This window comes from Crocodylus siamensis, chromosome 5 (genome assembly GCF_052110815.1).
Source record: "Crocodylus siamensis isolate JL-2025a chromosome 5, ASM5211081v1, whole genome shotgun sequence".
Classification (NCBI taxonomy): Eukaryota; Metazoa; Chordata; order Crocodylia; family Crocodylidae; genus Crocodylus; species Crocodylus siamensis.
In genome coordinates this window covers 13,117,842-13,144,841 of record NC_143399.1, presented here as the reverse complement: position 1 = coordinate 13,144,841, position 27,000 = coordinate 13,117,842, and the positions used below count along the sequence as shown (strand labels likewise).

General features: G+C 44.3%; 1 long non-coding RNA gene across 2 annotated transcripts in view; it reads left to right on the top strand.

Moving 5' to 3' along the window:
- The first annotated feature begins 230 nt into the window (after positions 1-230).
- LOC149863513 (uncharacterized) overlaps positions 231-27,000 on the top strand; it is a 42,222-nt gene continuing 15,452 nt past the window's right edge. Inside the window, exon 1 of one of the 2 annotated variants that reach the window (XR_016442661.1) lies at positions 231-340. This is a non-coding gene — a long non-coding RNA (uncharacterized LOC149863513). Of the gene's footprint in view, positions 341-531; positions 611-27,000 lie in introns of those variants that run through there. The other variant, XR_016442660.1, reaches the window with a different exon arrangement.

The window sequence follows — 27,000 nt, the reverse complement described above, 5'->3', positions numbered from 1 at the left end:
CCAGCGCTCTCAAGGCAAACAGCTGAAAGTTGAACTATTTAGAAAAAAGATAATTCAGCCAGAGAAGCATGCTAATTATATCCTTGGTTATTTTCACACACAGAAATATTTCAATCTACACTCTGTGTTTATATGCTAAAAGATGTTTTTTCTTGTCTGCGCTAGAAATGTACCTCGGGGAGCTTTATTTTTGGTTACACATTTAATGCAGAACATTATTTGCATCAGAGGAAGATCACATCTTTCCCTTGCCTGATTCATCTTTCTCCCACTAAACTTTAGGCTTTTCCTATTATTTGCAAAATTGCTTTTGTATCCAGTTGGGATCAGATTAGCAATGGTAAGATCTAAGCATATTATAGTTTATAGCGATGGGAGAATTATGCTCCGAGAATGGAGTGCGTTGTGTTAAGCATGGGGAGGGGGAAAGAGACACAGAGGACAAAAGACGTGATTTTAGAGTAGCACAGTGAGACTATTAAATCCCTATTAGCCTATGAAATTACAGCATAGCAGGACAGAAAGAGGAAGTGTAAGAGGAGGACGGGAGAACTGTATTCTTAAATTGTGTAAGTGAGGATTTCCTACCCACTTCAAAATTTAGGAAGAGGTGAGTGAGCTGCCCCTTTTGGGGCAGAAGGTAGCATTAGTTAATTAATCAGGACCCTCGGGAGTTATCTCGGGAGGAGAGGTGTGCGGTAAATGCTCATTTTCAGAAATTCATGGAGAAATTAATAGGGCGTTCCAGTTTTTCAAGGCTAGCAATGATCTGCTTAACCATTTAACTGCTGTTTCCCTGCATGCAACACAACACATTTACTATGATTTGGATTATGGTGTTTTATCACCCTCCTTTTGAAATCCCAGAACAGCAGCTCGACAGGACTGTCAACTCCAGAGATACGCGCTGCCCTACTTTTAAGCAGCAGCTGCAGCATCAGAAGGGTTAAGCTCAGTAATCAAGGGTTCATCTCCTCACTTCCTGAGATCGGTTTTATAAAGCTGAGCAGATGAATTTGGAACATTTTTAGACAGAAAATGAAAGTGGTGAAAAAGTTAAAACTTTTCTCCTTGTATGTGCTAACCAAGCTGGGCTTGAAATTCACTTGGATTCCTCGGTAGATTTGTTTTTGAGGAGCAGAAAAGTGCAGCCTTCATATGCTAGGCCAGCTTGCAACATCAAAATACACCAATGACCATTTAGTCCTGAGTTAGATATATCTTCATCTCTGATCACTGCTGAATACTGAAGAGGAAGATGGACAACGTTGCTAATGAGTATACTTTATGATAAGGGTGTGGGTTGTGGCTGTGTTGGTCTAAGGACACCGGCAGACAAAGTTCTCTGTGTGAAGCTGATCTCTTTCATTAGACCAACTGAAACAGTTGGAAAAAAAACGATTTATACCTTATAATACACAGCAGAGGTAGAATTTCTCCCTGCTTCCACCTTTTACTCTGTTTGAGCTCAGAACTGGAACGACTGATAGGATTTGTAATGTTGTTCTGGCTAGTATAACTGCAGATGAATCTTTCTAGCGTTTCTTCCCTCAAAGTTTTGCAATTGCAAGTTTCACAGGTTTTATAAACTGGGTTTTAAAATGTTGTTCTTTTTACTAATTTTAGATTTGGTTTGGTTTTAAGTATCCCCAGGAACTTGTGTGAGTGCCTGACTCCGAAACAGTCCTAGGCAGAGCTAGAAGGTCGTGGGCAGACAGGTACTGGTCTTGTAACTGATAGGGAACAGATGCCAATTTGCCAGGTACTCTTCTGGCTCCATCACATGAAGAAACACTCGAGTATCAGTCTGCTAAGTTTGCACTTTCAAGTTCTCAACAGAACGATTCACATTCCCTTTCCTGATCAGCTCACCCTGCCAAAAACCTGAGATAGCGAAGACAGTCCTAAGATCTTCAGAAGTCCCCAGCTCCAGTCTGAGGTCAGGCAGATGAGCTCTGACATTTATAGTGTTTGGTAGAGTCATACAGACTCAAACTAGACATCTTCGGTAGAAAAATCAATTTTTTTGATCGGTTATAGCTTTTTGATAAAAGTCTAAATTTCTACCAAAAAGAAAAGAGATGTAAATGAAGGGAGAACCTCAGTTTCCTCAAGTTTTTATAGGGAAGATGGAAAAATTTCCAACTAGGTCTTTAACTTAAGGCTGTCCTGAGGGGCACTGTGTATGCTTAATGTTGGCCCATACAGAAAACTTGGGGTATGCTTTTTTATTTTCTCCCTCTCAGTGTTTTTTTTTGGTGTTAAGTGCATGTGCACTGCTAACCACCTTGCTATGAGTCCCAGGCAGCATTCTTCCTCTAAAAGAGACAGAACTGCAAAATTCAAAGCTAAACCAAATGTACTGTGCTCCTATTTGAGGTTGGTACTTGCTCACTATAAGTATGATTTCTTTAGTTAAATATTTGTCTTTCTCCGGTTAGCTGCCATATTTATTGAGAGGAAGGGCGCTTATTAGTTGTTATTTGTATTGCAGTAGCACTCAGGCAATCTAGGCTCACTGAGCTGGGCTTGAAGTGAACAGAAATGGTCCTTGCTCCATTTAGTGGGGAATCTTAAATGAATTACATATACATACACATACATAATATAAATTTTTTTGGCAGGGGAGGAGGGAGGATTTGTGCAGTTCAGTTTTGTTACTGAAAAATTGTAATACGTTGAATGTGCTCTCCTCTCTTGGGCTCGTATGTTAGATAGAAATGAAAGTATCATTTGGAACAGAAATAAGATTGACATGTTCGTGAAGTCAAGAGGGTTTAAGCAGTGTAGGGGATTAAGGAAGCTAGGTTTTGATTATATGCAGAGATGACTGAAAGGTAATTTATTTGGTTTTTTTGGTGTTTTTTAATTGCTTATTGCTGTATATCAGTTCATACTGAAAAATATCTTGTGCCACTAAATGTTTTTATATGTGCATATTATTTGCCTGACAAACAGGTTACAAGAGAGCTTGATTCTCCTGCTGGTAGTTCGAGTGCAGAGTCTTTTTCCTTTTTATGTAGCTGATTATTGCATTTGTGGTGGGTTTTTTTTTTTACAGAATTTTTTAGGAAGTCAAGTTTACAGGCAGCTTTGGATAGCACATCTGCATAATACTGTCACCATAGACTCCTAGAGTCATGGTTGGAGGGGCCTCAGGAGTTATCCAGTCCAACGTGTTGGTAAGGTTGAAGGCAATTATTAGTGCAACCTTTTCTGTTCCGCTTGGCAAGCCAGTACTCAACTCACTGCAGTAGGTGTCAGATAACATTAAGCTTGCTGGGCAGCCTTGTGATAGCCAGCAAATATGGAGCAATAGGATGCAGTGCTTTGGGGTGAATTCTGAATAGCTAGAGATGCCCTGGGACTGGAATCGGGTTTGGATGGAAAAGGCAGGGAGAGTGGGTGGTACAGAGTTCAGGACCATGGGGTTAAAAGCCAGTTTAAGAGCAATGAATTTGGGCTGGCTCAGCTGTCCTGGTCCGAGGGGATAATGTGCTCAGTTCCAGCTTCTGATTTGAAGTCTACCAGAGCAAATCCAGAGTGTGGACACATGTAATCTTTGAATCAAGTGTAATGGGCTTGGAAATGTTCAAAAACAGGTAGCCTCTATTGTACCCCTGACGAAAGTACCCTCCCATCAGGGAGCACTACAAGGGGCTGCAGAGACTTGTGGCCCCTCTTCCCTTTTTCCCCTCAGGGGGAGACAGAAACCGGAGATAAAATCCTGCCGGTTCTCTCTCATATCCAGATTGAGCCACTGAGCAGCCCCGGGGCATGCTTGTGGGCCAGGTTTGCAGTTTTGAGAAACTCTCTTGCTCTGTTGCTGCAGGTCTGTAGCAGGCATTGGCCAGTCACATAGGCTCTCTGTCTTAAAAGTGTGAAATAGGGGTAAGTCTAGTTTTTTGCCATTCATTCTCTGCTTTACTATATGGATTATAGACATTTAGACAAGGTGTCGGGGCGGTCCCCTGCACGGGGACGTGGATCTTGTGTAAGGCTGCCAGGTACTACTGCAATACCTGCTGACAACGATAACCTGATTCATAACCAGTGGCTATAGTAAAACGAGTGATCAAATTTCCTGAGCCACACATGTCGCTGGGAAGATGAGCACTGGAGATGATTGCATGGGGTTTGGGAGGAGGACTGAGTCCCACTTGCGCTTTTTGGATGCGATTGAGCGTGAAACTGTGAACAGACCCTTGCCAATCCCTTGGGAGGGTGGAGACTTGTAGACCCAACAAAGATTTCTCTTCAGTGCAAAACTTAACAGCCAAATCCAGAGTAAGATTTTCTCTGAACTAACTTTGTGGTTACTATGCCCTTGGCCAAATTGCCCTGCTCCAGAGATCTTGTATGCTGTTAGACTTTTTCGGGAAATTCAAAGGACTTAACTCTGAAAAGCACAACGGTGTTCTGGGGGTCCCACAGCTGAAATAGTGAATAACACATGAGGAGCAGCAAATAATGAAGCCCTGGATTTAACTGGTCCCCTCCTTTTTAATGCATCCTGTCTGGGCTCGGAGATAAAAATACTCAGGGCTTGTCTGCAAAAGGAAAAAGTGATGGTGCCCTTTTGTTTCCTGACGTTGTATAAAGGAAGCTGAGGAAGTTCTTCCCTCCTCTTTTTTTTTACATGAGAGATTCATGTAGTCTCTGCCCTTTGCTTCTGGATGGAGAATTATTAGGGAAAATACAAAGAGAAGCCTCAGAAATTGCAAGGGGGGCAATTGTTAGGTCAGCTTAAGACTTATTTTTATTTACTCTTTTGTGACTTGAATACCTAAAAGCAGCTAGGAGAAAAGGTTTCTGCCCAGTGTTCAATACTGTCACTTCTTCATCTGAGCAGCGAGGACAGCACCATTCAAGTTCTTTGCTACTCTTAAAGTTAACCCGAGGAAAACACCAAAGGCAAAATAATATTTGTAAGATAAGTCTTTAGAATCACAGAAAATTGGAGCTGGAAGGACCCTCAGGAGGTCACATGTAGTCCAACCCCTTGCTCAAAGCAGGACCAGCCCCAACTAGATCATCCCAGCCAAGGCTTTGTCTAGCCGGGTCTTAATAAACCTCCAAGGAAGGAGCTTCCTCACCTCTATGGGGAACCTGTTCTAGTGCTTCACCACCCTCCTAGTAAGAAAATTCTTCCTAATCTCTAACCTAAACTTCCCTTGCTGCAACTTGAGCCCATTGTTCCTTGTTCTGCCATCTGCCACCACTGAGAACAGTCCAGCTCCATCCTCTTCTGAACCTCCCTTCAGGTAGTTGAAGGCTGCTATCAAATCCCCTCTCAGCTGCCTCCTCTCCAGGCTAAGTAAGACCAATTCCCTCAGTCTTTCCTCATAAGTCATGTCCCCCAGGCCCCTCACCATTTTAATTGCCCTCCACTGAACTTTCTCCAATTTGTCCACATCGTTTCTGTAGTGGGGGGCCCAAAACTGAACACAGGACTCCAGATGTGGCCTCACCAGTGCTGAATAGAGGGGAATAATCACTTTCCTTGATCCTCTGGCAACACTCCTACATCAATGCAGCCCAGTATGCAACAAGAGCACATTACTGGCTCATATTTGGCTCATTGTCTACTGTGACCCCAAGTCCTTTTCTGCAGAGCTGCTGCCCGGGCAGTCAGCCTGTACTGGTGCATGGGCTTGTTCTGTCCTAAGTGCAGGACTTTGCCCTTGTCCTTGTTGAACCTCATGAGATTGCTTTTGGCCCAATCCTCCAATTTTTGTAGGTCACTCTGAATCCTAGCTCTACCCTCCAACTTATCTACTACTCCTCCTAGCTTGGTGTCATCTGCAGACTTGCTGAGGGTACCTCTATGCCATCTTCCAGGTGGCTGATAAAGACATTGAACAAAACTGGCCCCAGGATTGACATCTGGAGTACTCCACTTGATACCAGCTGTCAACTAGACATCAAGCCATTGATTACTACTCTCTGAGCCCAGTGCTCCAGCCAGTTTTCTACCTACCTTACAGTCCATTCATCCAGGCCAGACTTTCCTAGCTTGCCTGTAAGAATCCTGTGGGAGACCATATTAAAAACTTTGCTAAAATCAAGGTACACCACATCCACTGGTCTCTCTGCATCCACAGAGCCAGTCACCTCTATTAGACCCCAACTCCATGCGGTGCCCAATGACTTGGGAGACAATAATCCAATTGCTCATGGATCGTGTTACTCGTTAGCCAGAGCAAGCAGGAAGCAAACACCAGCACAAATTGCTCGCAGTAGCTGTATTCAAAATGGAGACAGCTTTGGGTGAGCTCCCTCACAGACACCCAGCCTGTGAACATGGGGAGGGGCAATGAACAATAGTTCTTTCCACATTTATACACTTTGGTTCATGCTTAATAACATTCACTCCACCCTCACTCCTCTTTTTGTTCCACCCATTTCTTATCCTATCTCAGGCTCTGACTCTCTGTTTACTGTTTGCTTCATTAGCATGGAATTACCTATGCATTTCATTCATTTACATGCCTTTTTGCTATAAGCACCTTGACTTATAAGGACCTTGACTTCTGCTTTTCTTGGTCACTTGGCCTTCGACCAAAGCCTGGAAGCTTCTGGAGGCTTCTTCACCAATCACCATTCACCTTTTGCATATGTTTATTTTGGTTTGTTACCAGTTATGTTACCAGTGTTGTCTTGTGCATTGCAGTCTGTTTTTCTGTCCCAAATTGGACCATCTTCCACATTCCTAAAGCTTCACCTCATTCTCAGCACATAGACTCACTTGCTGCTTTTTCAGAAAAATGGTTAACACAATTAAGATGATTACTTAGCATAAGCAAATGGCTGGCTTGGCATAAGTATTCATAAGCAAAATCTGCTTGCCTAAGTGTCTTGCAATATACTTTAAATATATTATTCTGCCTTGTGGTCAGCAGCTCTGCTAGGCCACAAATTACAGCCTTGTATTCAGCTGCAAATCCAGTGCCCCCCAAGATCCAAATATAGTCACCCTAACAACCCCATCATAGAAGGTAATCAGGTTGGTCAGGCATGACTTGCCCTTGGTGACTCTATACTGACTGTTCCTAATCACCTTTTCCTCCAAGTGTTTAGAAATGGATTCCTTGAGGATCTGCTCCATGATATTTCCAGGGACTGAGGTGAGGCTGACTGGTTTGTAATTCCCTGGATCCTTCTTCTTCCTCTTCTTAAATATGGACACTGTTTGCCCTTTTCTAATCATCTGGCACCTCTCCTGATTGCCATGAGTTTTCAAAGATGATGGGCATTGGCTCTGTAATCATATAAGCCAACTCCCTTGGCACCCTTGGGTGCATCCTAGCCATCTGGCTCCATAGACTTGTACATGTTCTAAGTAGCCCCTAACTGTTCCTTCACCACTGAGGGCTGCTCACCTTGTCCCCAAACGGTGCTGTCTGGAGCTGACCTTGCCTGTGAAGACTGAGGCAAAAAGGGCATTGAGCACTTCACTGTTTTCTGTATCCTCTGTCACAAGGTTGCCTCCCCCATTCAGTGAGGGACCTATGCTTCCCTTGATCCTTCTCTTGCTACCATCATACATGCAGAAACCTGTTACCCTTCGCATCCCTTGTTAGCTTTGGCCTTCCTGACTTCATCCTTGCATGCCTGAGCAATGTGTTTATGCTCCTCCCTATTTATTTGTCCAAGTTTCCATTTATAAGCTTCCTTTTTGTGACTTAGTTTACTGAAGAGTTCCCTGCTAAGCCAAGTTGGTCTTCTGCCATACTTGCTAGTCATCCTGTGCATCGGGATGATTTGTTCCTGCACTCTCAGTCCTTCTTTATGGTGCATAAAGGTACATTTATATACATGTTTTCCTCTGCTAGTTTCCTTTGAGTTGTTGATGTGTAGATTTTCTGACTCATTTCCTTTTTTGTCTTTTCATAAGAGTATAAAAGAAGTGTCAGAGTTCTCTCATTCCTTACAAACTGCCTGTATCTCATATTTTATGGAAAAAAATCAGAATAAAGGTGTTGGGAATGCTTAAACAAAATATGAAGAAAAGTAGGTGTGATTTTTTTACTACCACACTTATTTTGTCAGACCCAAGATAACCCTTTGTTTTCTTCTTTCTTTTTCATTTCCTTTCCCCACTTCTTTATTTCATTGATATGCAATTTGGGGAAAAGTCTGGTCTTATCCCAGATATTTGCATTCAGATTTACTAACCCTTCTAATGCATTTCTTGAAGCAGTTGGGTCAGTAAAAGGAGGTTCTTTATAGATTTCATAGACATTAGGGCTGGAAGGGACCTCAGAAGATCATCGAATCCAGCCCCCCTGCCCCAGGGGCAGGAAGTCAGCTGGAGTCACAGGATCCCAGCAAGATAAACATCCAACTTTCTCTTGGATCTTTGGAGAGAAGCTGATTGTTCATGAATTTTCTGCTTTCTTGACTTCAAATCTTATGCTATAAATGACACAATACATGGTCAAATGTTTTTGTGAATCCCTGTCTCGGTTATGTAAAAGAAAAAAAAAAAGTCACCAGGTAGCATTGTTTAATACACATGTCCATCTTTCCTGCAGATTTGACACATTTTGGTACAGTAGAGAGAATTGGCTGAAGCTTTCCACATAGAGCATACTTAACAAAAGACAGTGTATTACAGCACTGGCTATTCTGTCCTTTTTTGGACCCAAGGCCCACTCCTGACCTGCAGGCCCCTGACCCTGAGGGTGCCCCTCACTCTTGACCCACAGAAGGAGGGCATGCTCCAGCTGCCACTTCTCCCTTTAGGCCACTTGCACTGCCTCCCACCCCATCTCCCCTTTGCTGATGGAAGGAGGCGAGGGCAGGCCAGCGCAGCTCTTCTCCCCCCCCGCCAGTCTATTACTTCTCCCACTGCTGGCAGCGTGGCTGGCACAGGGGTCCTGACAGTGGCAACAAGTCTCACCACCCCGCTCTGCCCTCCTGTTCCAGGTCCCGTTGGCCAGTCTGGCCAGGCTGCAGCCCCGTGCCTGCTGTGGGCACAGAAATTATGAAGGGGAAACATGCCCCCCGCCAACTTCACCTGTGGGGAGCTGCAGGAATCACCAACAAATCACCTATGCCTCCCTCCCAACTTATCTGTGGGGAACTGCTTTTCACCACTCCCTGGCTGCCACGTGTATGTGTGCATGCACATGGCACCTCCGGTGTATCGGCCTCCTTCTGTTCCCTTCAGCTCTGTGCAGGCTGGAAGGATGCCAGTCTGCAAGGGGAAATTCACAGGTTCCCATGTTTTTTTCTCCTTTAAAGGAGAAAATCTGCATTTTTCACTGAAACTGGCAGCATCTGCAGGCTCAGCCCAGGAGTGAGCTGCCCTAGCTTACCTCAGAGGTCATGATCACGCCAGATCTGTAGCCCCTGCAGATCCTCTGAAACCTGTTTATGGCCACCCTGGAGGCTGCAGACCCCTGGATGAGAAGCATTGTAATAGAGGACCTACCGTCTGCTCCGTGTTAATGATGTCCAATTGTCTTACATAGTTGGGAATATGTTGTAACAAACTTTGTTTCAGGGACACATTCATAAAATTGTGCATTAAAACCTCAGTTTCAAGCCAAAACTGCTTCTGAGGCTAATGGCACATTGGGCTAGTGTGGTGAGAGCACATTATAGCCAAGGGCACCCAAGGGCATGATGTGGCCAGCATCACGCTTGGCTGCCTTTGACTTCCCAGCCCAAATAGCCAGGTTCCTGTATAGAGCTGGGCAACTAAATTTGCTTTTTGCACGAGTCCAAATCAACGCCTGAACTCTAGAGCTGTAGCAAGATGTTCTGCCACTAAGCCCACACATTACAACCAGGTATTATCATTAGTACTAGTATTAATTAACTAGCTTTGTCAATGCAGCACAGTTTAAGAAAATAATTGCCCCAACAGTGCTAGATACTGACAGAGTAACTAGAGTTACAGTGGTGGGGGAGGGACGGAGAGGCCTCTCTATCAATGTGCACCATGTCTTGGATCCAGGTAAAGGCTTATCTTAATTTAATAATGGCCTAAAGTTTATTTGCTGGAAAGAGTACAGCTCTCCAAATGAGATTAGCTCTGGTAGGGGCCATGCCTTCTGTTTCTTTTTCCTGTATTTGCTTTTTAGCTGTGTACATGAATTTGTAGGCTTGCTTAAATTCCTTCTTCTTGCTGCCTTTTTTTTAATGCAAATGATTTTTGAATTCATCTAATCAAATTCAGCCTGTAGCCTTCATAAAAGAACCATGAGAAAGGTGTGGAACACCTGCATCGCTTGTTGTTTGCTGACGGGAACCTTGAGGTTTTCATAATGAATGTCACCGTTGTTTACTGCCACGCTTTCTGAAACCGTCCTTACAGACAGAAAAGTGGTCCAAGCTGTACGTTCTGAATTAGCAAGCTAATCCAGTGTCTTGCTAAAAATAAGGGCCAGCAATTAATGTGAACGTGACAGCTTATTTTCATTTAGGGAACGCATTCACCTTCATAAAAATGTTTGCTTTTTTTCCAGGGGAGCCCCAAATTTGGGGACCAAAGACAGCAACGTGAATTAGAAAGAGAGAGGAACAGTAACTGGCCGAAGTGATCCAAGTTGCTTTTTGTCATGAGTTCTCGAGCTGACGTTTTTCACAAGCAATCTGGGGCATTTACAAGCAGTCTGTTTTACCAGTCCTGGCTGTTCTGTGTTGATTTTTGCTCTCAGGGACAGGGTGGCACCTTTTGCACACATGAGATATGTGGAGACACCGTGCAGAAGGTGCCACTAACTGATGACCTCAAGTCATCAAGGGGAGTACTCCAGGGGTCAGTCCTGGTGCTGGTTTGGTTCAATGTTTTCATCAATGACCTGGAAGATGGAATGAAGTGCACGCTTAGCAAGTCTGCAGAGGACACCGAAGCTGGGGGAGAAGTAGATGCACTGGAGGGCTAGGATTTGGAGACCTCTCAACAAATTGGAGGATTAGACCAAAAGAAATCTCTTGGGGCACTTATACGTGTGTTCCAGGAGTGGGAGGACTGCTTTTAATTAGATTGGCTCCAAGAGCCACTTTAATTAAAGTGCCTGGAGTGTTTCCTGTATCGGCATCCCTGAAGTTCAAACGGTGGCAGAGATGCTTTATCTAAAGATCATCAAATGAACTTCAGATAAAGCACCCCCACTGCCATTCGAAGCAGGGGGACCCTGATACACGAGATGCAGGAGGCTTCTGGAGTATGGTAACTGCCATACTCTAGAAGACTCAATTAATCCAGCACATCGGAGCAGCCTCCCTGCTCGTGTATAGGCACTCATAAGGAGAAGTTTAAAGTCCTGCACTTAGGAGGGAATAATCCCATACACCAGTACAGGTTGGGGAGTGACTGGCTGGGCAGCAGATCAGCAGAAAAGGACCTGGGGTTTACAGTGGATAATAAACTGAATATGAGCTAGCAGTGTGCCCTTGTTGCCCAGAAGGTGAACGGCATACTGGGCTGCATTGGTAGGAGTGTTGCCAGCAGATCGAGGGAAGTGATTCTTCCCCTCTATTCAGCACTGGTGAGGCAACATCTGGAGTACTGTGTCCAGTTTTGGGCCTTTCGCTAAGGAAAGGATGTGGACAAATTTGAGAGAGTCCAGTGAAAGGGAATTAAAATGCTTAGGGTGCTGGTGTACACAACTTATGAGGAGAAGCTGAGGGAGCTGGGGTTATTTAGTTTGGAGAAAAGAAGACTGAAAGGGGATTTAATAGCAGCCTTCAATTACCTGAAGGGTGGCTCCAAAGTGGATGGAGCTGGACTGTTCTCAGTGGCGGCAGATGGCAGAACAAGGAGCAATGGGCTCCAGTTGCAGGAAGGGTAGTTCAGGTTAGATACTAGGAAGAACTTTCTCAAGAGGAGGGTGGTGAAGCACTGGAACAGGTTACCCAGAGGGCATGTGGAATCTCCATTTTTGGAGGCTTTTAATACCCAAATAGACAAAGCCTTGGCTGGGATGATATACTTGGGGATGGTCCTGCTTTGAATAGGGAACCTCCTGAGGTCCCTTCCAACCCTGATTTTTTTTTTTTTTTTCCTATGGTTCCATGACATCAGATTTCGTGATGTATCACCAACGCTAAAATGGCTGACAGTAGGCCAACCACATGATGTCAACCGATGGGTTTGTGTTGGCTAACACCACACAGTAGAATTAAGGTTACATTTCTGGTCAGGCTTGGCCTGATCAGACACCACATCCTTTCACAGACTGGGTTTGTGTTGGGGGGTTTTTAACATCTCACACATTTACGCACCTAGAACTGTTGTAAATGTTGGGATGGCACAATGTAAGTTTTAAGGGTGATGGAAAATGAGGCTGTTTTATCTTACGCTGTGCTGCTTTTCCTGTTGCATGGCTCGCTTTTTCCTGCTAGGTAAGTTATACTGTTTCACCTGTTCATTTAACACAGGATCAGTGTATTATATTTTTCTGCTAGGTGAGGCAGGTGATGTTGTTGCTATGATCTTTACAGGTGGGGTGATGAGCAACCCCACCTGGTGGGGTGATGTTGCCATGATGATCCAGAACAGGGGTAGGCAGCATTTTTTGGCCGGAGTGCTGAAGAAACCACAATGTCTACCTTGGAAGATGCCAGAGTGCTGGCATGCCAGAAAAAAAAAGTGTGTGGGGGGGCAGGACACAGTGCATATTAGTATATTTAATAATCATAAATGTTGCCTTTGTTGTATATTCCTTTTTTGTTGAGCATGTTGCAATGGGGCGGGAGGGGGGAGAACCAGATGCGCATGCACACGGAGACCCACGTGCCCAAACACGGAGAACCAGAACACGCTCAAAACAGACACATGCGCACACACATCCGGAACCAGACGTGTGCGCACACAGACGCACAGAACCAGATGCATGGGTGCCGGGCTCCAGGGCCACCAGACAAAGTCTGACCTAACAATGCCCTGGTCCTGTCAGAGCCCCTGTGCTTCCCTGGGGAGCCAGCCTGCCCATCAGCTCAACCACCTAACCACCCAGCACAGCTAAGCCTGCAAGGGGCAGCGCCAGCCTCATCCTGGTGCAAGCAGCCCAGGCTCCATGGTTGGCAGCAGCTACCACAGCCTGGGCCGGCTGCAGCCAGGAGGCTGCAAACGGCCACTCCGGGCTCCAGCATTAGCTCCATACCAGTAGGTGCATGCACTCCTTCGAGCAGACAGTGGGGATAGGGCCTGAGGCAACATAGCCCTCCCACTGTCCACTCGGAGGTGCACGTACAGTCACAGCCAGCATGGAGCTGATGCCAGGGCTGTGGAGCCCAGTGCAGCGATTTGCAGCCTGCCTGCTGCAGATGCCCCAGGTTGGCTACAAACATCTACACTGGGCTCCAGAGCCCAGTCATCAGCAATGTAATGGCAGCATGGAAGAGGCCCTCCCATACCATCCACTCCAAGGCATGTGCAGCTGCTGGTATAGAGCTGATGCCGGAGTCTGGAGCAGATGTTTGCAGCCTCCTGGCTGCAACTGGCCCAGGCTGAGAGTAGCTGCTGCCATCCATGGAGCTCAGTCTGCTTGTAGTAGGGCTTGCAGCTTCCTAGCTACCTGCTGGGAGCAGCCCAGGCTTTGTGGCTGGCAGTAGCTGCCTAGAGCCCAGCCTGGCAGTGGTGTGCTGAGCAAAATGGCCTTGCATGCCATGCTTGGCGCAAGTGTGGGGGTTGCTGACCAGAAGATATGCAAGATTGGACTATGCAGTTGGTGCAATAAAAGGTATCAGTCACAAGAATTCTTGCTGCTTACACTCTTCTCTTATTTATACCCATCTTGAAGTTTACCTAACTTTTCTATACCTTTCAGGCACCAAATATCAGTTTCTCCAATCTACTAAGCCTGTCTCTTAACATGCAAACCATGGGTCTCGTAAAAACAGCATTCTTGAAAGGGTGCAGTGATCTGGACTTTTGTCAAATGCTAGGAGTCAACATTGGGCTTTAGTTGTATAGTTTGATTGCAGTCTAAACTTTTCCAGTATATGGGAAAGGCTGGTTTTGTATCTAATTATTATTTATGATCAAGCATACCAAGTTATGCACAGGAATACATTTTCAAAGTTGGATGTAGTGTGCGGGGGAGGGAGGAGAATGGGTTTTATGACTCCCAGCAGTGTTAATGACCTATCTCTAGGAATCAGTTTTGCAATGGACAGTTCTTCGAAAACATGCCTGTGGGCAGTGGGAATCCAGTTTCTACTAGTCCCGATTGCCTTGCCAAAGTGAATTTGTGATTGTGGTTAACTGAGAAATAAGAAAGCAGCATGATAGACGGTCAATGGAAAATTCATGGTGGAGGTATGCAAGATAAAGAAGCAATGAGCTAAAAGGGGAATATTATGCCTGCTAATGAAAACAGGAATAATATTGTGGGAGTGTGATAGGGGATTATCGCTGAAGCATGCACTCTTCTTCACAGAGCTCTGCTTTTTTTTATATTTTAGAATATTTGGTAACATGCCTCCTGCTGGACTTACTCTTTTCCCTGGGTGTGGAACTGGCAAGCCAGGTTTTTCAGCCAGCAGTTTCTTCAGCTCCCTTTCTGTATGTCTGTACTCAACTTCTTGTTTGGAAACAGGTGCCGTGAGGCATCTGTTGCCGTTCTCCTTCCATTCAACTGCATGTCTTTTGAGGCTGGGAAAAGATACCTTGGACAGATTGCAGTTCACAGTTGGTAATGAGGAGGGGTTACTGCCATTGTGCTATTCTTGCATCTCTGGCATGTTTTGCAAAATGTGAGAGGACTATTACTGTGACACTCTGCTTCATGATTCATTGCCAAGACTGAATTATGCTTTTAAACTGGACAGTAGCCTAAAAACTTGCAGTTATTAAGATGGGAATGAGAATTGTTATTAATCAAGTTTACTAAGGTTATTGGCTAATGGCCAGAACAAAGTATAGGGCTCCATTGTGCCAGGCAGTGTGCAAATGCTGAGTGGTAGGGAAGTTCTGCCTTGATGAGTTTACAATCTGACTAGCCCAGAAAGAGACAGTATGGAAGAAGGGCTAGCACACACAGGTACTGTCAATAGTGTGAACTCCGGGGTGGTCATGAGTAAAATTTCCTTTTTCTGGTCAGTAGGAGTAACTTCCTATTTGCTAGAGAGCGTCTGAACTGGAACCAGTCCATTCCTTAATGACATGGCTGGTGATATGGCTGTCCTTTAGAAGGTGCCTAAAACTACTGGGTTTCAATTTGTTTTAAGCATGTTAATTTGATTTAAGGGAATAACGAGCATATAGACCTGTGCGATTAGTATATACTAGCATGTTGGGGGATTGTTGTAGATATTCCTTGCTGTTTCTCTCCAGTGCTTACATTGTTGCCAGTGCTGAATGTGTGAGATCTCTCTATCTAGCTATCTATCCATAGAGATGTATCTCTATCTAGCTATCTAGAGATATATTAGATAAGAGTATACAATCTTATTATATTTTATTATATTTTATATAATCTGCCTTTGTCTGGTCATGTCACATTGCAGTAACGCATTGTAAGAGGAACTACCACCTTAGTATACGCTCTTATTATTCATTGTTTCTGCTTCTCCTCCTTTTCCCTTCAAAATCTCTGACCTCAAATACTTATATGAGGTCAGACTTCACTACAGGCCTAGGCTGCTCGTACGCATATGTGAAATAGATTTTATTCGCTATTTAATGAAGTCCTTATATTGTAAATTCAAAAGAAGCATCTGTAGAGAACTAACAAAACAAGATTAGATCTTGGGGCTTACACCTTCCATACAAATGAGCCAGCGCTACGGTACTAATTATGGTCACCTTTCATATCCCTGTCTGCAACAGCAAGAGGGGGCAGGGAACCCACTGAAATCCAAGCAGGTGCAATACAGTTTCCTAAATAAAAACATTTAAAAGTTTCTGATGTGAATTTGAGGCTGAGATGCTGCCTCGCAAGTAATAAACATCCATGTAAAACAAATACTTGACCTATTTGACAGAGCCATGAATGCTTCCATTAACATAGTGTAATGCTAATGTATTTAGCGTGAACATTTAATGCTAAATGCATTAGCACTTTGTGTCAGGAACTCTGGACCCACTAGAGTCAAGGGGTTAACACAGATTAGGAACTGCAAGAGAGACTTGTCATTCATTATATAGCTTTGTGTTAAAAGTCCTAATTTTCATTATTTAACTTTACTCGGTGAGGACAGAGTATTATTTTGTATTAGTCTTTTTTATTATTATTATTTTGAACATTTGAGACCAATTATTTGACTAGTACTTTCTACCATAACACCTGCTGAGAGATTGCACTGGCATGTCACATATAAGCTAATGTAAGGCAATATAATCGGAAGGATGTGTTACATAACAACACTTGGCTAATCTATTTAAATAACTGGCTGGCAGTACAAAACCAACTCTTTAATTGGCAATTATAATTACAGGCCAGTGAACATGTGTGATTCCATCTCACTTTTGCTACCTCTCCTAAAAATGATAAATGTGTATTGCCGCCAAACCCCAAAATGAAGTAGGCAGCCACGAAGTGTGGAAATGGAGAGCTAACCAAATTGTTCAGTATAGAGTGCTACAAATCTTGAAAAGGGGAGCCATGCATACCTCGGGCTATAATCCGGCAAGAATATGGGATTACTTTTCTGCCATATGTGAAGATTCATTGACGACAATGGCACTCCAAACAGTGTGTAAAATGGAGCATGTGCATAAATCTTCGCAGGATCCAGGCCTGGAGCTGCCGTGCTGATCAGCCTGGTTATTTTTATTTTTCCTTGTTTTAAGTAACCCTCAAAGCTTTTCAAAAATATTTTAATTTAAAGAATGTATTTGGATTAATGGAGGTGTGGTGAGCAGCTCAACAGCCTTGTTACTCCACTTCTGCCCTTCAAGGAGTTTTAAATACGTTATGTTGTTGCATCAGTTCAGCAAGGGAGCGCTTAATGAATCTGCACAACGTCCCGGGAAAGGATGAGTTGGTTCTCTCCATTTCTGAGATAGGGAAGCTGGGGCATAGAGCAGTACCGTGGGTTGCTTAAGGCTTAGAGGAGAAGATGGCTGTCGGAGGTCTGAGCCTCCTTCCGGAGCGCCTGGTTTCATTCCTAGCTCTGACCATGCTTGATAGTGAAGTTCTCTCTTTGAAATATTTAAAATACTATATTTTTCTTGCAAACAACATGCCCTGGAATATATGTGCGCACCTTGTTTTTCAAAGGGAGAATAAAGAAAAAGAAGATCTTTTCTTGCAGTCGGTGAGTAGCAGCAGCTGGGGAGCTGACTGCTCATGGTTCTGCTCCCTGAGAGTTGTATGCAGTTTTGACTTTTGCTTTTGCAGTAACCAGCAGAAAATCTTAGTACCACCTTTCTTGCATGTATGCCACAATTTTCAGCAGCTGGCTTTTGGGGAAAGTGCATATTGTATGCAAGTAAATAAGGTAAGAAAATGTAAGAGGGTTACAACCATCTTTCGGGGACTTGGGGAACGAGAGAACTTGACTTGCTTTATACGGTCACAAGAACATCTCACTGTTATGCTGGCCTTGTGATTCTGAAACTGTTCCAGAGAATACACAATTATAGAGTATGTTTCCAGCCCAGGTTTCAGAGGATTACTCTGTGTTTCTAGCTGAGAGGATAATAGGGATATCTCTCTTCCATTTTAAGTCATGATGTGACTTTAAAAAAACAAAACATTTTAACACATTTTTAACATCTGCTCTTTCAAATAAGCAGCTTAATGCCTGCTTTTGAAGAATGCTGTATTCTAAATGTCCCAATATATTCCTAATACTAGACTGTGAATAACCTGCCATATCTTCAGAAGACTGTGTTATCAAATGAGATTTTCTGAAACAGCATAAAATAGAAAAAAATCCATTAAACTAGACAGCTAATCAGCTACATACTACGAGCTACACCAATAATGTTTTAACCCACAGTGTTGTATTCAAATGCCTATGGGCTGACCCATATCAGAAACAGAGCACAAGTAGGCTGCAGGCAGTGTGTGATCTTTGATCATTCTTCTAGTTAACTTAAATTGGTTTCAAGATGCTATTTTAACGAGAGGAGGGAAAAAAATCAGTAGAAAGGTATCCTTCCAGGGCTAAATCAGCAGAAAATACCCATTTTAAAAGGTGCATTGACTCTCACTTGTGTTTTAAATTAATGCTTGGGGAATAAGTGGATAAGAAATAGGAACTGTATATAGTAAAGGTGGATGTATCTTGCATGTTATCTGTTTGATAATCCAGAAGAGAGTTAATAGGTTTCCTTGTGTCATTCATGTTGCGCATTATAGTGTATATTGAGACTTGATGAATATTAGGGATCTTAAACTATTTCCAGGAGTGTGATATTTGCTTCTGGAAATGGACCTTTGGAAAGGTTTGGTGAGTAGACTTTCATGTATTCATCGCTGAAAATGAGAATAGTCACCAAGGCAATACGTTCCTGCATTCTAGTAAAGGGAGTCAATCGCTTTGAGGCTAACAAAGGTATGTGTTAAGATAGTATGTGCAAAGAGCTGGTAGGAGGGAAAGTCAGCAGACTAACTGGCAAGGAAGTAAAGGCTTTGGACAGAAAGATGGGCATGAACAGGGAAAAGCTTTAAAAAAGAATAATGAGTGGAAGAACAAAGACCAGTTGAGTTGTTGGGTGGGAGTTTGGAAGAAGGGCAGCCAAATGTGGGAAGGAGAGGAAAAGGTCCAGGAAGAGCTGATCAACCAAAAGGACATGTAGACAAGAAATAGTTAGAAACCTATTTAGGGAGGACTAGTAGGAGAGAAACGGATTCTGTATTGGCAGGAGGCAGAAATAAGTTGGCCATAGATATTACCTGCAGCAGGGGGCTGAACTAGATGACCTCATGAGGTCCAGCCCTCATTTCTTACGATCTGCCCATTGTAATTTCTGTGGCTTCTTGATCATGAACACTAACCTGGCCTGTCATCTCTAGACATGGCCTTTGTACATATTAGGGTAGGCAGGCGAGTTTTTTCAGGGGTCATTGTGCCTGCACAGCCACCCAAGTAGAGTGGGTGCCTTCCTCTGTTACTGGGCATGATACAGTGATGTGGTTAAAGAGGCCTGTGCCTGATGTGGGGAATGGATGTCACAACTGTGCACCTCAATAACCGTTGCCTGTCTGTTTTTAGTATCCATCTAGCTGTAATCCCTAATAATAGTACTGCACCCGCCACAGTGGGTTTGAGACTTAGAATCCACTTTAATCAACCTGTTTTTGTAAATAATATATTAAAATTGCATCCAATATCAGTATGGTATGGACTGTGTAGGATTGGACCCTTTATAAATATTCTTTCATATTTCAAATTTCAGTTAATGTAGACCAGGACTGTCCAACATGTGCCCCTCCCCCACCATCGCAGGCACTCACCCAGCTAGCTATGACTGCCCTTATTATTCAGGCTGCAGCAGCTACTGGGGGGATCAGGGTTCCCCTCCATCCTCTGTCCTCCGCTACATGCCCCCTGACCAGAGGGTTGGGCAGTGCAGCAGGGGAACCTGTGACTATGCAGCTAAAGGTGAGGTGGGGCACCTGCCTGCACATGCAATGCAGCATGGAGTGCTTATCTGTCTGTATGGGGTGGAGGTGCATAAGCTCCCTGGGGGCTGGGCATGAACCCTGGGGGCTCATGGCATGCTGTCTCCTATGGGGCATGTAGACCTTGGCCACTTAAAAGATGGACAGACCTGACATAGATATATCAACACAACTCATACCCAACCTTCTGGTCGCGTGGGCTGCATGAATGGCATGTGGGGTTGGTCTGTGGGCTGGTTCCTGTGTGGGGTTGGCATCTGGATTTAGCTGCGCACTAGCCTTACCCCACATGACTGGATCGATCTATGCATTGGCATGAGCTGGTGCATAGGGTCATGTTATCTGGCCTGTAGGGCTTCCCATGGGTCCATATATTTGTCAGTAGGGGAGCAGCAATGAATGCTGCCACCACTCTTTCAATGCCAGATTTCTAGACCCTTAGGGAACCCTGCAGGCTGGATGACATACCCACCGCTAATCAACACCGAATATTACAATTAGAAAATCTAGTTTCCAGCACAATAGGGAATAGTTTCCTCAGGAAAATGTTGTGTGTATTTGTGGACTGTGAATGTGTGTAATGGATGGCATTCGGTAGCACCACTACAATTATGGGTCACTTTCTTTGCCTATTATAACTACTTGTCTCTTTAAATAGGTTTATAAATGCTCGTCACATTCATATTTTTGGATGAAATCTGGCCTCAGCCCAGATGCACATTTTGAAGACGAAATTTCATCAAATATTTTCACACTCTTTAGAGTTGATGACAAAGATGAATGATTATTTTGGGCTATTTTGGATGTTCTTATTTTTCACTTTTGCAACTGAAAACTTGCTTAATTATTCAGTCATGTCAGTGTTACAGTCATCATGCATTAAAAATATATGTAGATCAAATAACTGCGCTTTCTATAAAAGCACATTCCGCTTTTATAGTTGCATCACATATCCTAAAAATTACTGCTTCTGTATTTCAGAAGTTTACTATTTATCAAATTACTAAGAAAGGCTAAACTTTCTGGGATTTCACCAATGGTTGCTTGAACTGTCTGCTTCATCAATGGGGAATATGACTATTAAGAGTGGCCTAATGATTGCGGTGTGGGGGGTTGCAGGGGTGGGGAAGGAGAGGGCTAAGTTCTCAATGTTTTGCTACTGCAGAGCTATTGACTTCAATGGAGGTACTTGCAGCTGGTAAGGTTAAACGTATGCACAAATTATTGTAGGATCTGGGCCTCAGTTGCTGTTCATGGGCGTGGACAGATGTGACAATTTTCCCGTGATCTGGCCCCAGAAATTGGTCTACAGCCATGGCCAAACAGAAGTGCATGGCTGCAAGGTGCTTTAAAGGAGCCTGATTCCACGAAAATCTGAACCCTCTTTGCACGAGGGTTCGGATGAACGTGCTCCAAAACGGAGCGTTTTCTGTAACTTGTGTTCGTGGAGCTCCCAGCCTGCTGTGATTTGCAACATGGGAAGGGGGGAAAGGGCGGAGGGAATTGGGTCTGAGGTTTTTTCAACCACCGCTGGAGGTTGAGGGAGGTGGACTGGAGCCCCATTGAAGTTGGGGGTCCAATCCACCCACCCCACCTGCCAGTGCTGGGAGGCTTTGCAATCCTCATTTGAAAGGCTGCAGAGGAACATTAGCAGCAGGGCTATTAACAACAAGAATGAAACAATGCAACTTGAAATTTTTTAGCCAGCTAAAGAAAAAGATCAAGGTGAGCGTGAGGAGTATTTTAAAAAGACGACAAACTCAGTTGTGTACCTTCTCTCTGGGAGCAGAGTGCGAGAACACAGCTGTCATCAAAGCAGCGTGGCAAGCTTGTTTCCTGACTTCAGAAGGAAACACTTTGATCACATCTGTCGCTGAAGCAGTAGAGACTCTAAAAACAGAAAAAAATGTGAAGTTTATGAAAAAAGAGCGTGGAAACTTTGTTACGCATGTCAGCTCTTTTCATTTTCCCCCCCCCCAATTTAAAAAAAATGTTAAATGAATCTAGTCCACCCTCCCCTTTGAAGGAGTGTGTTTTGTTTCCACAAATTGAGTTCTTCTGAGCCATAACTTTGCCCTAAGCACATTTCTTTGCAGAAGATTGGTATTATTTAATCAGATACAAAAATGGAATATTTAATTTGTGAATCGGGGATAGCACGTGAGAGCTGGAACTCAGACCAGAAAGCAAGTTCCTTTTCCTTCATAACATCAGGAGTCCAGAGAATATTAAAATCCCATATGAAAATAGGGAGGCCAGTGACTTATACAATAAGTTTATTAAAAAGTATAAACATTTATTATGAAATGGAAGATCATGGCATTCCTGTCTCCCATAACGGAGGAAGCCTAAATCCTTGTTAGAAAACGGCATTTCCCAGAGGAGAAGTCTGTGACGGAGAACATCTTCTGCTCTTTCATTTAAAATTTGTGATTGTTCAGTTTCCAGCAACACGGACTAACTACAGTTAGAGGGAAGTGTCGACCAGTGGCTGTGATTAAATGCACAGAAACAGGCCTAGATCATGCTGCTATTGCTGCATCCTAAATAAGATGTGGCATGTTTGATGGGGAGAACCCAAAAGTAGGGGTGGGCAGCCCATGGTTCATGGGCTGGATCCTGGTCATGGAGTGATTTTTATCCGGCCTGCAAAGCCCAGATATTGGTGGAAACTTGGCAGTAAGGGGTTTCTGCGCTGATGGGGCGATTTGCAAGTGCAGTGGTGCCTGGGAGAATAGGCGATGGACAGGTGAGACATGCTAGCCTGCCGCAGAGCAAGTGATGACATTTTGGCCGGCTGCTCCTAAGGGCTGTCAGCCACTGCCCTAAAGGATTTTAAAAACATTTTAGAAACCTGAGAGCTTTCTTCTTTTTTAACCTCAGTTAAATACATAGAAACATTGAACCAAACAGCTTTCATTGGAGTGCAACAGGTGGTTTTCTTTTTAAACCAGTCTCTTCTCTTTTGAACACATCCCCTGAAGTTGAAGATGGTCAGTTCCCATGCTCCATGTGAAATGCGTAGCATATGTCTTTCACTCTAATTATGGCACCAGAAGGATATGGCTTGTCTCTACCGCACCCATTAGCTCAAGTTATTCTATTTAGCTAGTTCAAGTGACAGGGACTATACTGTGAAACAACACAGAGTGATTTGATTAGCAGCACAGGGTGATTAGATTAGTACCTGTTGAGTTGTTGTATCTTGAGCTGCTGCTTTCCCACTATGTTACTAGGTTCAATGTCAGCAGCACTCGGGTTGCCACCCATACGCCCGGATGGCTTCACTAATTTTGATCTGGAAATATCCCTGAGCTGGAGGTAGAGATGCCTTGTGTGTGGATGGAGGCTGAGTTAAGAGCAAAACTAGGGTTGTAGCGCATTGTTACAATGCAGTAGCAACAACAAGCCTCTAATGCAGTGGTTCCCAAATAATTCCTCAGCATGACCCCATTTTCACAGCATGGCCCATCACTCCCAACCTGCAGCCCCTCAACCCCTCCCAGCAGCACCAGAGCCCTGGCTGCCACCAGCTGCTGCATCCAGAGCAGAGCACAGAGCCTGGCTCCCCCACCCAGCCCCGGTTCCCACCCTCAGGGGTGGCACAGCTGGAGCAGAGCCCAGCATGGGGAGAAGATGAAGGCTACAGGCTGCCCACTGTGGGCTCAGGGCTCCCTGTCCTGCTACCCACCCCCTAGGTGCTCCATGGCCTAGAGAGCAGGACTTGGCATAGGATGAAATGCTGCACTGCTATGGCCACCGAGCTGAGGCATCCTCTGCCTGCCCAACAACAGCAGGGGCAAAACTCTGAAAAGCTGCTGTTGCCGTGCATGCGTGTGGTGCCCCCTGCCTCCAGTAACTCTCCCCCAGCCCCACCAGCATCCCCTTGCAAGCTTGAACTGCCAGCCCATGGGGAAACCCATGTTTTCCTTCATTTTTGTCCTTTAAAGGAAAAACCTGCATTTTTTTCCCTACATTTTCCTGCAGCAAAAAGAAAACCAAGAACCCTGTTTATCGTGACCCCATCTGCTGATGTTGCAACCCCCTTTGTGATTGCAACCCACAGGTTTGGGAACCACTGCTCTAATGCGATGTGTCAGCAGCCAAGATTTGTTGCTGAGACTTATTTGGCTTGTATTTGGATTTGATCTTTGTTTCAAAGGAGGAAGTGGTGGCTGCTATCATCATCCTACCTGTCCCAGTAGGAACTGCATGCTTCTGACCACAGGGAGGTTGTGGAGGCAATGCGACGTGAACAGAGTAGCCAGGGTAAGAGAGATGAGTAGCCAATGAGAGAGCTGGTGGTGGATACTTTACAATGGGTTTTATGGTGTTTTAAGCAATGGCATGTATAAGGATTTGGGTATTTTTACTGATATGGTGGCTGTAATGAGTCTCTTGGGACTCCTTGGCCATATCTAGGCAAACTAAACCATTTCCCAGTGGTGGCCCCCCTGGCCCCTGGTTGGAGGCATGTTGGCAAGGGGAAGGCTAGGTGAGAACATAAGCTTGCATTGCTCCTGTTTATGTTGTACAACCTCTCTTCCTAGGTCTAACTACATGTTTTGGGCTCTGTCTTTCAATCTAGCATGCTGTTGAGTCTCTGAATGGGCCTGTTACGGGATGTGAAATGGGGATGAGCAAAGAAGCTGCTATTTTGTTGTGGGGCATATGGGGGAACCTCTCCTCCTCCCCTCTAACCCTGCAAACCCCATCCTTGGAGGCTTGGGTTAGTCCTTTTATTTATGTATTTTCTTTAGGTTTTTTGGTCTTAATTGGTGAGTCTTGCCAAGGCACATCCTTGTGAAGGAGCAGTATCAGAGTGAACTGTTTGCCATGCTGATAGGTGGAATGTATCCAACCAGACGTGGACTGTCTTGTAATACAGTAGCTGGCGTGACCTCGATTTTTATATATCTGTGTGGTCTTCACACCTGTAATCTGCTGCGGAAATACGGAACACCCTAAGCAGATGGATTTCCAAATTGGAAGAGAAGACTAGGAGTGCCGTGATGAAAGGGCATGTAGAAATAGAGAAGCCATTACCAAAGCTCTCAGTGCTTTTAAGGAAGTCTCCAAGCTGAGCCGAGGGGAAATGGTGTGAAATCATAGCAGTTTGCACTTGTACTTAGAAAAATGAAGTGCTTGTTTTCCTGTTGGATGGGGTATGTATATGTTTGATTTTGAACGGACGCGTCAAACATTCCCAACTCTTTCTTTCTCTTGAATATTGAACTGACTCAGGACAGCCAGAGTATTCACAGTCAAGATTTCTTTGCTCCCCTTGTGAATATGCGTTAAGCCTACAATACATGAACCCTGGGTCATGCTGTGCATTTGGCTTTAGGATTTTAATTTCCATTTGCTTTTGCTTGCTGCCAACTAGCTTTTAGTTTGACTCTGTGAGGGAGGAGGGTGGAGGTTAACAATGGCTGTGTGAGCTTGATTTTTATGGAGCTGTTTTGTTTCTTTGTTATAACGGGGGTAGTCGGCTCCCATCTCCAGACTTCTGGACTTGCGCCGGTAAATTTGTGTCTCCTTTTTTTTTTTTTTCTGTTGCTTTGTTGAGGATTTTCAAAAGTAAATGGTATGGACTCTGTGGGCTGGGCACTTTGTGAATCTGTTGTGGTTTCTTTCTAGGAGCCTTTGACCCAGATTTAAACTTTTTAAACTGCTATGGTTGCTGCTCAAATGCCCAGTGGGATGCAATAGTTAAGTTTAATGGATTTGTACTTGAATAGCTGATATCACACTGTAGTGAGCTGCTAAACACTTTTTCTGTAAGGTAGCATTATTGCTGACCTTTATGAATGTGCCGGGATTCTTCAAAGTATCAAAATAACACGAGTAGCTGCCGGTTAAAATATCAAGTGCTATCTGCCAAAAATTGTCACGGGGGTCAAAGGTTAGATATGCGATGCAAGATAAGCATTGGAGGTCTGCTGGACAGCTACTACATGCCGTTGCGATGTGCTCTTTTGAAGCCTGTTACAGGCCAGCTGTCTGCAAAATCAACAGCCTTCCATTTCGAACATTGCTGCTTCTGTTTTTGTCCACGGCTTTTACACATTTTTCTCAGGAGTCTTTATTTATAGGTTTCTGTGAGCAGCCCCAAGGTTTGGTGAATCAATTTTCTTTCCCAAGGGGCTGTGAAGTGACTCAGCCTGTTTGACCTTCTGTGATTCCAGCATTTGTATTTACGAGGGAAGGGATGCGTCTGATCCAACATTTTTGTTTCTTTATTTTATATACCCTGCTTCACTCGGTGCATTTCCCATTCAGCCCCTTTTGCAAATGCACCATCAATGTAGATTCTCCTCTGTTTCGTTCCCTCTGATTTTCAGTTTCCCCTGCTTTTTTGCCCTTGCTGATGAGGCTGCTCAATGAAGAGTTGTTGGCTTTGTGTTCACCTCTAGGCTAGATGACACTTTATCATTCCATCAGCAACTCTCAATTTCCAAGTTGCCGGGCTTAATAATAGTAGTTCTGAGACTTTGCTTTGCCAGCTTTGACTATTCCCTTGACCTCCTTATTTTGCTGGGGAGGTTGTCAGGGGTTGATGTATAATGGAAGCATGTGTTAAGAGAAGTGCTATTGTTTGAGAACCCCATGTCACTTTTAACTTAACAGTGATTACCTTTGCTATAAGCCACTGTTTGTGAATGCTGCTTAATGGAAATATAGTTTATGGCAGCAATTGTAAAATGTGCTCTCAGTTAGCATAGGGCACACATGCAAAATGTATGCCCATATTACATGATGGTAGAGTAACTTAGTCATTCAGTACCAATAAGCAAAATCACAAGAATTTTAACTGCCTGCATTCTTTCGTTATTTATTGTGTAACCTGGGTGGCAGCCCAAGAGTTGCCACCCCTGCCCAATATCGGGGTGGTGGGGTGAGTGGGGCAGGGCTTCCAGCCAGCCCCTGCTCCCCACAGAGCAGCCCGTGGTCCCAAGAAGGTTTAACACTTAACTGATTTTTTTTTTTTTTTTTTAACCTATTTACACTTTATTTACAAAACAAGAACAACAGGAAAGGTTACTTGCAAGGGAACTGAAACGGCATAACCAGAACCACAAAACAAACCTGAATGCATTAGTCAACCCTTGACTCGAGACCCACAGGTCGGGTAACTGCCAGCTTTCAGCCACTGCTGAGATGCTACTGCAAGGAGGCAAGGTGGTCACTCCCTGCAGCTCCAGCTGGCTTCCCAATAAGTGACAGACTGCAACTAGTTAAGCTCTTCTGGTCTGCAGCAATCAAATTGTACCAAACCCCAAAGAGGCTGAAGGGTGACCCTTCGTGGCAACGAAAAAGGCAAACAGCAGAGTAGGCTCCTGCAGCAATCAGCATGACCCAAGCACAAAGCTCAGGGACTCCACTGGATGACAATCAGCTGCAGAATAAGGGACAGGACTGAGTCCCTCTGAGGCAGTCAGTGGCAGAGGGTCAGCAGCACAGG